Below are 11,572 nucleotides of genomic sequence, written 5' to 3' on the forward strand. Positions count from 1 at the left end.
CCCTTCTTCTGCCGCCGGATGTTCAGCTTCATGTCCAGAGCTCGCTTCAGCTGGCCCTCCTCCACACACAGGTTCTTCAGCTCCTTCTGCAGCTTCACACGCACGCACGCACGCACGCACGCACGCACGCACGCGCACACACACACACACACACACACACACACACACACACACACACACACAAGCTCACACGCCTGCGTGTGTGTTTCAGTTTAACTATCCTTCCTAACCCTGTTGGAACCAGAGACCGGGAGACCATTTCCAGGACCAGGAGGTTGGTCCTGATGGCAATGAACACCTGGAGTAGGACGTGAATCTAGGATTTGTGGACCTGCGCTGACCCAAGAGGGGGTGGACAGAGGCATGTTGGGACGGACCGTTCCAAGTGACAGCCCGGACGACCCATGCTGTCTGACTGAAGGAGAAAGCAGCCAAGTGGTATCACATCTGTCACACTCGCCTCTCTAGGTTGAAGAGCTCCATACCTGGAGGAGAGGACACACCGGCCTCCTAACCTGAAGAGAGGACTGTGGGAAGTCAGTTGTCCACCGAGGCAGTTGAGTATCAACACCGATCTCACCATTTTGTTTTAAACTGTTGCTTGTCTGAACATTGCTTTATTTATTCATTAATTGATGTACTTATTTATTTATGTACTTGGAGACATGCTTGCAGACGATGCAGAAATGTATGTTTTGCAGGAATGTTAATTTTGTGGTCCTAAAGTCTGTTTTTGGCCAACAGGGGGATTTGTGGGAAATCTTACATTTTATTTGAGTGCTTGCTTGCTTACATATAGTCTAGTGGAAATGGACTATAATATGAATGCATATAATGTGGCTTGTAAAACTGCTTGTGTAGCTTTAATCATAACCGGACGAGCCCCAGAAACTGGGGACTGACTGAGCCACGAGGCTGGGAGTGAGGATGGCAAGGTCTGATGATCAAGGTTTGTCCACTGTAGGGACGTTACTGTTGTGTTTCTGTGTGTTTGTCTGCTGTGTTGTCCATGTTTGAGGAGGATGGTAACTGGAACGATTTCACAAAACACTGTGTTGCTTCCATCATCTCCAGCTGCAATCTGATGTCAGCGTACATGCAGGCAGTATCAAAATAACATACTGTGTAGTGGAAGCCAAAATGACCTTTCACAGTAAATGTCTCTTCTTATATTAACTATGTTATAACATATAACTTATAACAATCATTGTGAATTTCTTAAAATGAAATTAAGCATATTTTAAAAATTGTTTTTATAATAACTACTATATCTAAGAAACTGTAAAAATGAATAAAAAATAATCTACAGTCAGGAAAATGGCTCCTGAAAAAGTTTTTTTTTTCTGTATTTTGTGCATTTTTTCCACGTTGTGTCATGAAAACTTAAGAAAAGAACTCCTCTTTGTCATGATGATATCTCTGTAATAAAAAGTTTTGTGTTCCGTTAAAAGTTTGAAGAGTTGAAACGTTTGGTGAAAAGAAAAGGTCAAATCAAAGTGTGAGATACGGGTCAGAGAGACCTCTCGTCTCATCACGGTCCCAGAGTAAGTTCTCCGGCCTCGTCTCACACCCGGTACAACAGCCCACCTGCCTGACGCACCAATCCCCAGCACCATCAGACAGGCTGTCCAGCAGCTAACGACAGCACCTCGTCCATCACGAGCACGAGCTGCGCCAAAGCTGGGAACAATAGTCTGTCTCGGGGGGGAAGAAGGGAAAAGAAGGGGGAGAAAGGGGGAGAAGGAAAAAGAAGGAGAATAAAGGAGAATTGAGCACTTCTTTCAATTTTGCTTGTCTTTTTGCTGCTTTTATGATCTACTTGGAGCCGATTTCTTCCTGAAATTTCAAACATACAGGGAAAATCTGTCATTGACTGTGTGTTTGATGGGGAAGATGTGGCTCTGAAAGTCGCTGGTTCGAGCCCCGCTGATGACACAAATATGAGAACGACTTTTCAGCGGCTGTTGTAAAAGTGACGTGCTGCTGTTTTGCCCGGCCTCGACTCTCCGCTGCGGGTTCTTTGTCGCTTTGTTGCTTTTGCGCTCCGCTGTCGCTGCTTGCTGCTGTGCAGACCTGTCCTGTCGCGGCCTGTACTGCCTTCACCTCTCCCTGCGTTCAGTGTGGCCGCCATTAGGACGGCGCCTCGTCCAACCGCAGGGAGGGTTTGACTTCTGTTGGTCGCAGTCTCGTGGAAGGAGGGCTGCGCAATTGGGACACTGTTTATCCCTCCCTCCATTGTGGGAAAACTGAAATTCATTTTTTTTATAAATTGTAATATTTGTTTTGTTCTGTTCTCGGAGCTGGTGGTGGAGTCAAGTGGTGGTGGTGGTGGATTCCCCTGGCGGTGGTCGTCTCCGTTTAGTTTGTGGTGCACTTCCTTTTTTTGGTTTGCTGTGTTGAGTTTTTGTGTTTTCCCTGAGTTTAAGGTTTCTACCCCCTCTGGTTCTCCCCCTCCCCAGTCACGGTTAAGCCCCAGCTCCTCGTCCCCTTTTTCACTGTAAGTGTGTTTGTGTGTGTGCATGTGCGTGTGGGTGAGAGCAAGAGAAATAAGAAAACTTGCTTCACTATTTTAGCAATTCTTGGCCTTATTTTTAAAAAATACTGTTGTAATAAAGAATTGTTTTAATTCAATTTCTTCTTGTAAATAAAACCTGTCCAAACTTAACCAACTGGTCTCCGCCTCTCAGTAAGGTTATGAATCTGTGTGCTTTGGCTTTAATTCTCTAGGTGCAATTCCTGGAGTGGCGTTGTTGGTTTTTTAGTTAATAGTGAGATTGATAAATTACAATACCGCTCCGCGCCACAATTGTAAAAAGGTCTGTCTGTTTTACTTTACTAAACAGATATTTATGTGAATAACAAACCAAAAGCACTGCTGCAAAAATAAAGGCCAGATTTATTGAAAAATACAAACATATTATTTGAGTATGACACAAAGAGCTAACTATGCACACCAAAGCATTTCCACACAATTATATACAACACTATAAAAAACAGATTAATAATAACTGAATAGCCGTGCTAAGAACATATAAAACTATTTACAACATTCAGAGTCCCAGACTCCATCACTCCTTGGTCCTCTTCTGCCGCATCTCTTGCATCCACTGGTCAAGTGGCACACCAGCATTCTGTGGGCAGTACACATGACCATAGTACTGGCTGTGCCCACTTTCCTTGGTGCGGGGCTGGTGACACTGGCCACATTTGTTTTTTTCAACCGTCCGTTTGTAAGCCCTGCGAGTGGGGGGAGGAGGAGGAAGAGGGCCAGCAGGTGCAATTGGTCCCGGCATATGGACTGGTGGAGCCCGGAATATAGAGGGGCTTGTGGAAAGTGTGGGATTGAAAACAACAGGTACAGGGATCAACATAGGCTGTGGTAGTTGTGGTGGAAGTGGTTGTGGTTGTTGTGGTGGTGGTGGTGCTGCTGCTGCCTGGGAAAGATCTGCCTCTGAGCAGACAGCCTTGGGCGAACTGCTGGTGGAGCACTCACAGATGGCGATGCAGGGTGTCTTCTCTTGAGTACAGCCTGCCCTCCTGTGCTTTTGGGGAAGTTGTACAAAAGTTTAGGACCAGGATGTATTGGTGCAGCAGTGGGTCGTACCTGAGGTGGTAGCAGAGGCGTGGAAGCTACAGGAATTGGGGCAGGCAGATTGACCCCCTGCAGCAAAATTCTGCAGTCCTGTCGCTTTAGTCTTTTATTGTTCCCCTGCGTCAGAGTTGTTTGGTTGACTGCATACAGCTGAATGGTGGTATCCTGCATTACCATGCCGTTCCCAAGGACCAGCTGCCTAATTCTGTTGTCGTCCCTGAGAATCAAATGTAAACCTCGTGAGAGCATGTCCATCCTTTTTTGCGGGCTCGTGTGAATGTTGCAGAGCTTTATGAAGACTGATTCCACCAGGCGACAACAGTCTGGCCACTGGGCAGGAGATCCCGAGGAACCGAGGACACAGCGGGTCCTGCTCTCCACCCCTGGTGTAAATTCTGCTTTGGACCTGGGTTGTTTATACCGCCCGGTGGTCAGGCGCACTTGGTGCCGAGCGGCGTAGGCCACACGCTGCTGATCATGTGGCAGTAAATTTTGCCACAGAGCAATGATGGTGCTGGCCTGCTGATTAGAAAGGGTCTGTGCATTTTCAGTCCGCAGTGCCACCAAGTACTCTGCCAGGCTGTTCACTCGGTCCATCCCTGGAATATGATGCTCATCCTCAGCCTGACAATGTAACAGTAAATGAACAATTAAAAACAATCCTATTACAAGCAAAAACATAACATTTAAGTGCAATATAACCTGATATTACCTCCTGTTCAGGTGCTGCTGGGCTCATAGCTGGTGGCCTGCAAGGAACATCAGCTGAAGCAGTGGAGACAGAGGTGGTGATGGTGGTGGGAAGAGGAGCAGCAGAGGCTTTGCTGGAGGTGGAACATGATGCACCAGTGGACTGTTACAGAAGATAAGATGACCATTAGCAATAGACCGTTGTAATAAAAAAAATATGGTATCCAAGGATTAACAAGAACATCCCACCTGTCTGTGAGAGTGTGCCCGGCTCTTTGCAGATGGAGCAGAGGAAGCAGCAGGTGGAGCAGAGAGAGAGAGCAGCAGGTGGAGCAGAGAGAGAGAGCAGCAGGTGGAGCAGAGAGAGAGAGCAGCAGGTGGAGCAGAGAGAGAGAGAGAGCAGGTGGAGCAGAGAGAGAGAGCAGCAGGTGGAGCAGAGAGAGAGAGCAGCAGGTGGAGCAGAGAGAGAGAGCAGCAGGTGGAGCAGAGAGAGAGAGAGCAGCAGGTGGAGCAGAGAGAGAGAGCAGCAGGTGGAGCAGAGAGAGAGAGCAGCAGGTGGAGCAGAGAGAGAGCAGCAGGTGGAGCAGAAAGAGAGAGAGCAGCAGGTGGAGCAGAGAGAGAGAGCAGCAGGTGGAGCAGAGAGAGAGAGCAGCAGGTGGAGCAGAGAGAGAGAGCAGCAGGTGGAGCAGAAAGAGAGAGAGCAGCAGGTGGAGCAGAGAGAGAGAGCAGCAGGTGGAGCAGAGAGAGAGAGCAGCAGGTGGAGCAGAGAGAGAGAGCAGCAGGTGGATCTGTGGCAACAGCAGTGGTGACAGTGGGAGGGAGAGGAGCAGAGTCTGAGCTGGTGGTACTCAAATCCACAGTCTGAAAAAGATTGTAACACAAATAAAACTTTATACTCAAGCAAAAATAAAACATGTTAAAAGTCATTTTAGAATATCATAAATAGCAGGTGTTCCAGATAAGACTATCACCAATACTCACAGCAACTGTAGAGGTCAGCAGAGCAGCTGGAAGGTGGGTGGGAGCAGGGAGGCATGGGGCAGACGAGATGGGATCAGATGCAGGAGGTTGGGGAAAGGTGGGGCTTTCCACAACACAGACTGGGGGAGGTGATGGTTGGTGGTGGCTGAGAAGATGGGCTTGTGGTGTCCAAGGATCCTACGGTGGGGTCTACGTCTGCATCTTCAAAGCCTTCGTCTTCAAACTCCCCCTCTGTGCCAATGTCCTCCAGCAGCTGGTCGGTCTCCTCGGTGTCAGGCTCTGTGTTCTGCATGGCCCTTCCTGTCTGCCTGAACAGGTAATCGATACCTATCAGCTCTCCTGGGATAGAAAGTAGAAAAGAAAATTGATAAAAAAAACAATGGCAACTAATTAATCATGTTGTTCTTTATGTATTTAAGGGCACTTGAGGGGAAATTCTGAACTCACCCGTGTACACAGACGGAGGTTGGAAAGAAGGGACGAGTTTCCTTCCAAGCACCTTGGTACTGTAGGTGTTGACACAGGGAACAAGGTCACCTGAGCAGCTTCGCAGTGACGAGGTCTGGACTGCCAGAGAGGCAGCTTCTCTGTCCTGGTTCCGTCTGTTGAGGCCATCCAGGAGGTACAGCTGGAAATTCACACTGTTGGCACTCGTTCCTAAAAAGAGATTAAAACAAATAAACACTGCAAGCAGTTGATTTATTTATTTATTGATTTATTTATTTATTTATTTATTTGAGTTTGCAATACAGACGCTGTGTCTCCATTGCAATAATGTAAAGCTTATCACATTTACCTTGCTGATGAATAAGGGATTAATACAAACCTGGAATGAACCTCTGTAGACGACAGTGGAAAGATTCCAGTGACGACGACCCCCTGGCACATCGGTATTTTGGGAGAATGATGCCCTCCTTGGTGGTGGTACTTCCAGTTTGGGTGTACAGGAGCACACCTGGTTGGTCCTGAATGCATTTTATGTGCCTTTTCTGGACTCTCCAAATGTTCTGCATCCTCTCCTGGTCTAAGAGAGGCACACCAAGAAGGTCTCTGCCCTTCACACCCATCAGCTCGTTAAGCAGCCCCTCAATCATGATGATGGTCTGTGGCTCTCCTCTTGTCCGTCTTCTGCAGTGCAGGGCCAGGTCCTCTTTGGTGATCTGCTGGTCCACCAATTTATCAGTGAGGAACACCTTCTCTCCTCAGCTGCTCCCTCTTGGCCCTCCGCAGCAAGGAAACATCACCGCTGTCCCACTCAAAGATGCAGCAGGACAGCTTGGCCATGAAGGTGGGGTACAGGGGATGTGCCTCATTTGTGCATCCAGATGCCAGCCGCCGCACGAAGTGGTAGATGTCAAGTTTTACAACCACATCTGGCCACCCACCAAAGCTCTCTTTCAGCTTTGTCTGTTCTCCTTGCTGCGTGCAGCAGTCAGTGTCAACATAGAGGAGTGAGGAGGAGCCACTCCAGCATCACTGTAGCGCCGGATGAGCCCAGCAGCCATCATGTGGAGCCCAGGACCCTCCTGAGCAGTCAAGACACTGATGAGGATTTGGCCCACCTCATTACTCACTGATGAGAGCCACAGACCAGTCCCTCTGGCAACGCCAGACAGTTTTTTGGTGATCTATAATGACACAAAAGCCCACATACAGTGTTGTGATTTCAGATGGGACGAAGCACATTAGTATCACATTTCATCTTCATAAAAACCACAGCATTCAGAGTTCAGGTTGTGATGTAGTGTTGTCATATATGACTGAAAATAATAATTTCATATCGAAGGATGTCCATCGAAGTGATCTACCTTTTTGGTGGAGTCCATTTTCAGGATGGTGCCAAATGTGGACGTTATTGTGGTTTTAATGTGGTCCAGCCTGCTCAAAATGTCTGGCCCATACAGAGCCAACATCCAGCGGTGACTTGGTACTGCTACTGGCTCAGAGGCTCCTGGAATGTGACGGGGAGCAAGCTGGGCCGAGCTGCAAAGTCAGAGCATGCCCCAAGATATCGGCAGAGGCGCTTCAGCCACTCCTCGCTGTGGTTTTCTTTCAGCTGTTTAACCAAACGTGTGGGGCTGTTTCCCAGCGTCCTCTCCCTCAAAAACCTAATGACACGGATGTCACATGCAAATCTGTTAAAAGAAAGAGAAAGATAAACAAAAGAGACACACAGAATTAATAAACACAGCTAGTGATCAATCTGCTTTGATTCCAAACATTTATCAATCTGGTTTACTCACTTCTGCGTCAGGATCAGCCTGAACTCCAGCCTGTGAGCCATATCCAGCTGGTCAAGGATGGTCTTGCTGGAGGAGATGTCATTTGTTTTGCACCCAGCTGACTTGCATCTCAGAGTCTCTGTGATTAAAATGTAAGAACTGTCAATATCCAAGACTTTGCGCGCTCTCTTGTGGACACCAGCACCTGGGAGCTGCTTTCTGCACACAGGGCAGTGCAGCCTCACTTTCCACAAGTGATGCGGCATCCACAGGAGGAGCTTGTGGGTGAAAAACCGCTCTGGAGTAGGAGCCTGATGGTAAATAAGAGCAGGCTCTGGTGGTGCAGACCACAACTCCAGGTCTACTCGCAGTCGCTGGTTTTTCCAGATGGCGGCTGAAATCCATCTCTGATCCTGAGCTGGTATCTTTTTTTTCATCTCCGCTGGCAGCCAGTAAAGCTCAGAACCTGGAGCTGTCTGTGCTTCTCCTGCTGGAGCGTGAACAGGGTCGGATGTGGAGAGCTCAGAGGGAGCAGTCGGAGGTGGAGCAGTCGGAGGTGGAGCAGTCGGAGGTGGAGCAGATGGGACACACACAGAGGTCGTAGCAGAGGACAGTGGGATTGGAGGAGCTGAGGATGAGGCTGATGCTTCCTCATTGTTTCAAGACAGCAATGTAAAGACAAAATAATGAGGATGCCATTATTACTTGAAGTTTTGTAAAACATCAATGGAAAGAAAATAACTGGAGTGAAAACTTCCTCAGCGCTCTCTCAGTCGCTGGTGGGATGGAGGTGGCAGAGGGCCGCTTTGCCACAGGTGAGGGAGGAAGAGACAGAGGAGAGACCGTCTGAATAAATGTCCTGGGACTGCGGGCAGGTGACTGTGCTCTGCTTGTCGTGGCACTTGCAGGGGTGCTGGAGGACACAGAAGAGCTGGAGGCCTGATGAGAGAGGGAGAGAGAACAGCTAAAACATCATCCATTGAAATGAGCCGGACAACACCGTGCTGCTGCTACATTACCTCGCTGACATGTTTTCTCGCCAAACTCAGGTTTGGTGTAAAGGCAGCACCATGAGACGTGGCAAACCTTGACTTTGTAAACTGCAGAAAAAGTTTTGATAGTGTTCCTTCAACATGTTTTCTCTAAATATTTTTGCAATTACCAACACCTGTAACATCATTAATATTTACCGATGCCAAAGTCAAAGGGGCTCTGGGAGCAGTCTGTCCAGATGCTGCTGCTGATGGACCTGGATGATCTGGAGCGCTGGGGGATGTGACCGGGACACTGCTGGAAGGCTGCAAGAGCACCGGGAAGGAAAAGGAATTCATTCATACACAACAAAACACCTGCACACATTCATTTCACGAGATACCAACATACCTTATTTGCATGGAAACCGCAGCTACAAGTTTGCGTCTGGCCAAATAAAGACTATTGTCCCCTCAGCTGCACCGGGCATTTCTCAATCTATCTTATAATGCCTCACACTTTAATTTTAATAAAGTTTATTCTTAATATGTGCACACTGAATGCTGATTATTCTGTCCAACTTTACCTTCACATAAAGATCATACCACTTTTTCTGGCGTGGTGCTGCTCTGCTTCCTGCCTCAGAGGGCCAAACGCTGGAAGCAGGGAACCTTCGCAGGCGAGAAACCCACTCCTACTCCCCCATGGCTCTGTGCTTCTTCTGTTTGGAAGCCATCTGCCATTAACAGAGGAATAAATGCACACATTGCACCAAAAAGTCCAGCCAGAGTTTATACCTCATTAAGAAATAGCTATTACTAATATGTTTTCAGTTACTGTCATTATTATTTGTAAGTACATACGTTTAAAAAGAACCAATTCTATTATATCGTATGTATATTATGCCTTTAATGGTGCTCAGTGTTTGTTCTTTTTTTTTTTTGGGGGGGGGGTGACTTTACTGCAGTGACACTGCAAATTAATAAAAGATTTTCAATGAAATTTCTCAGTTTTATATATATAAACTGCTTGAAGTGAATTAGCACATTGCATAATTAAACAATACTCACGTGGCTGTGATAACAATTACAACAAAAACAGCACTTTAAATAGCTAGGATATAGCTGAGGAAAGCAAAACTGAAAGAAGCTCTCAATTCTCCTTTTTTTCCATCTCCCCCTCTTCTCCACCTTCTTCCCGAACAAATTAAACTGACAATATTTCACTTGCAAAATACAAAAGTACAAATGCTAACTCAGAAAAACACAAGGGCTGGTTGAAAACTCTGGAAACTCCAGCTTACGGAAGCCCGACAGGCTCGTAACACAAACTCGAGGGCTTCACTCCCAGGCGCCACCTAGTGGTACATGACTGAGAGAACGGCAGCAGAACAATGGATACACCAAAGAAAACACTGAAGCACGGAGAGCGATTTCTCATTGTTTGTTTGTTTGTTAAAAAAAACTATAGAAACACAATAGAAGGTGCGGGGCGAAGAGCAGGAAGTGAGTTTTTTCAATCGTCCAATCAGCTTTTTCTGACGTCACAATTTCCCGTCATGCACCTGAACAAGTGGAAAACAATCGCTGGTATTGTGGCCACAACCGGAGCAGGTGTGCCAGACCATGTGAAATCGATCTCACAATGCTGTCGGCGACCTGGCAGGACTCGGTTGGTGGGGTTTTGACAAACTTGTCATGTGGTCGCACCAGGAGTCACACTCATCTCCATTATATGCAATTGAAATAGTGTTCGCGGCCTTTCATTATTTGTTCAGCAGTTCTGCCTGGAAGATCGTGCTTTGCTCGAGCGGGGGCTCGTGAATCGCATGTTCTGTACAGCTGTTCGCCCTCATTGTGGGGCGTCAGTCAGGCGGTCTGTTGAACAGGTGTGAAGACGAGGGCGGAGTTGCAAGAGAGGGGATTGGGAGGGCAGGCAACTCCGCTGCATCTCACACTTGGTTAGGGATATACCCTTTTTCAATTCAAACCTTCATTCAATTCATTCATTCATTACAAATTGCACTTTTTGCCTGCAAGCTAAATTTACTTAGCGACAATACTTCAACCAATCAGCGCTTTAAAACAAAAACGCTGGCTAGCTTTAGCTCTTTTGCTCGAGCTTCTCTTCACCCAAAGACACACGAAAACGTCTTTTCCTGTTAGGAACTCACCAAGCGCAGACCCTTCAGACTCTTGCTCTTGCTTCATTGTTGCTTTCATCCGTAATCCCAGTTACAAATGATGACCGAGGGCCTGCGGGAGGGGGGCTCAGGGGAGCCATCTTCTCCGTGCCACGTCAACATGGGAAACAGAGCGTTTTCACGGGTAGGGGAGGGGCTGCCTCTCTGAGCAGCACAGCAACGAGCAAAGCTCAAACAGGCAGGCATGAAGGAAAAAGAAAAAACGCTTTGGGGGGGGTTTTGGTGAGTACATAACTATATAACAAGGTTAAAACATAGAAAAAGTGACTTTTGCATGATACAGCCCCATTTAAAGCTCGAAAAAAATAGTCCAAAATGTGGGAACATTTGCTTGTAACAAGCAAAGAAACGTTGTGGTGTAAGAAATATTGACTTAAAATAAGTGTTGTGCTTTCTTGATGAAGCTGACTTGAAGAATGTTTTAGTTATTTCCAGAATTTCAATGAGTGAAAAACACAACACAACAGAGCCGGGACGCGAACCCACGAGCTCTCGGGTGAGAGGCGTACGCTCTACCACTAGACTATTACTCCAGACGGTAAAAAGGGACGGTTAAGAAGAGGGTACATCAGAAATCCATTGTAATCTATGCTTCACATGTGTTCCAGCACCTGAAACTCCACAGTGGTGTGAGTGAACAACGCCACACCACCTCCACTCTTCTTTTGTCTGTGTCTGTCAAGCATTTCATCCCCTTCAATGCCAAAATCACTTCTCCACAGCACTGTTTGACCAACTTTCTGATGTTGCTCTGAAATTCAAATGGCATTTGAAGTGACCTACAAACAACATGGTGTTTTCAAAGTTGGTGTAAGGGCCTCAGATATTGAGGTGGATCATTGATCATCTGTTACATTAACAGCAATCCTCATTTGTACAGTTTGGACTGTGTGAGTTTCAATCAATTCACAC

The 11,572-nt window shown here is 47.0% G+C and overlaps 1 long non-coding RNA gene across 1 annotated transcript; it reads right to left on the bottom strand.

Moving 5' to 3' along the window:
* Window positions 1-6,736: 6,736 nt before the first annotated feature.
* LOC115388747 (uncharacterized) lies at window positions 6,737-7,583 on the bottom strand. Its single transcript, XR_003931509.1, has 3 exons — window positions 7,507-7,583; window positions 7,072-7,398; window positions 6,737-6,891 (listed from the first exon to the last, which is right to left on the bottom strand). It is a non-coding gene; the product is annotated as an uncharacterized LOC115388747 (long non-coding RNA).
* Between the last annotated feature and the right edge of the window lie 3,989 nt (window positions 7,584-11,572).

This window comes from Salarias fasciatus, chromosome 5 (genome assembly GCF_902148845.1).
Source record: "Salarias fasciatus chromosome 5, fSalaFa1.1, whole genome shotgun sequence".
In the NCBI taxonomy this organism is placed as follows: Eukaryota; Metazoa; Chordata; class Actinopteri; order Blenniiformes; family Blenniidae; genus Salarias; species Salarias fasciatus.